This window comes from Perkinsus marinus, assembly GCF_000006405.1.
Source record: "Perkinsus marinus ATCC 50983 genomic scaffold scf_1104296956842, whole genome shotgun sequence".
In the NCBI taxonomy this organism is placed as follows: domain Eukaryota; phylum Perkinsozoa; order Perkinsida; family Perkinsidae; genus Perkinsus; species Perkinsus marinus.
The window spans coordinates 1-1264 of NW_003207343.1; the positions used below are offsets into that span (position 1 = coordinate 1).

At 50.0% G+C, this 1264-nt stretch overlaps 4 non-coding genes across 4 annotated transcripts; all 4 read left to right on the plus strand.

The window, feature by feature from the left end:
* Window positions 1-634: 634 nt before the first annotated feature.
* On the plus strand, window positions 635-707 carry Pmar_PMAR024990. The gene has a single exon. It is a non-coding gene; the product is annotated as a tRNA-Val (tRNA).
* Window positions 708-796: 89 nt separating this feature from the next.
* Pmar_PMAR024991 lies at window positions 797-869 on the plus strand. Its single transcript has one exon. It is a non-coding gene; the product is annotated as a tRNA-Val (tRNA).
* Window positions 870-958: 89 nt separating this feature from the next.
* On the plus strand, window positions 959-1031 carry Pmar_PMAR024992. The gene has a single exon. It is a non-coding gene; the product is annotated as a tRNA-Val (tRNA).
* Window positions 1032-1120: 89 nt separating this feature from the next.
* Window positions 1121-1193, plus strand: Pmar_PMAR024993. The gene has a single exon. It is a non-coding gene; the product is annotated as a tRNA-Val (tRNA).
* Window positions 1194-1264: the final 71 nt, after the last annotated feature.

Here is a 1264-nt window from a genome sequence, read left to right on the forward strand (position 1 = left end):
TCGATGACGCGTTCCTAAGCCTCCCACTGATAATAGGCCAACTCGACACTCACACTGAGGAAAGGATCTGCGCTCGATGACGCGTTCCTAAGCCTCTCATCTATAACATGGCCGAACCAACATTCACACTGAGGATAGGATCTGCGCTCGATGACGCGTTCCTAAGCCTCTCACTGATAATAGGCCAACTCGACACTCACACTGAGGAAAGGATCTGCGCTCGATGACGCGTTCCTAAGCCTCTCGTCTATAACATGGCCGAACCAGCACCCACAGTGAGGATAGGATCTGCGCTCGGTGACGCGTTCCTACACCATTAATACGACCAACAGGATCTTCCTAGGCTTCAGTAGTACACTTGTGCTGTCAATGTACAACTCCCAAGGCGCTACTCGACCAATTATGGCCTTCAAAGTCAACGAGCATGTAGGGTAGAATGTGCTGGTCATACATCCCGACGGATCGACTACCGAAAGATCCTAGGAGAAAAAAAACTGTCAGTTACTAATAACTTTCCTTCGGAATCCTCGGATTATTGAAGCACCTGCGAGCGACCAAGCTCGCTCGCCCATCGAATCACTTCCTCTGGAGTTGACCCTAGCCTCTGGCGAGACTTTCCATCAACGGTTCCGTCGCGGGGATGGTCTAGTGGTTATGACGTCTGCCTTACACGCAGAAAATCGCGATTCCAATCCTCGCTCCTGGTATAGCTTACTCCTACGCATATGACATGCCGGATCTGAACAGTCAATATATGACTCACTTGCTGGATTGAGCTTGGTTCAACGGTTCCGTCGCCGGGATGGTCTTGTGGTTATGACGTCTGCCTTACACGCAGAAGATCGCGAGTTCAATACCCGCTCCTGGTATAGCTTACTCCTACGCATATGACATGCCGGATCTGAACAATCAATATATGACTCACTTGCTGGATTGAGTTTGTTTCAACGGTTCCGTCGCCGGGATGGTCTTGTGGTTATGACGTCTGCCTTACACGCAGGAGATCGCGAGTTCAATACCGGCTCCTGGTATAGCTTACTCCTACGCATATGACATGCCGGATCTGAACAATCAATATATGACTCACTTGCTGGATTGAGCTTGGTTCAACGGTTCCGTCGCCGGGATGGTCTAGTGGTTATGACGTCTGCCTTACACGCAGAAGATCGCGAGTTCAATCCTCGCTCCTGGTATAGCTTACTCCTACGCATATGACATGCTGGATCTGAACAGTCAATATTTGACTCACTTGCTGGTACAGCGT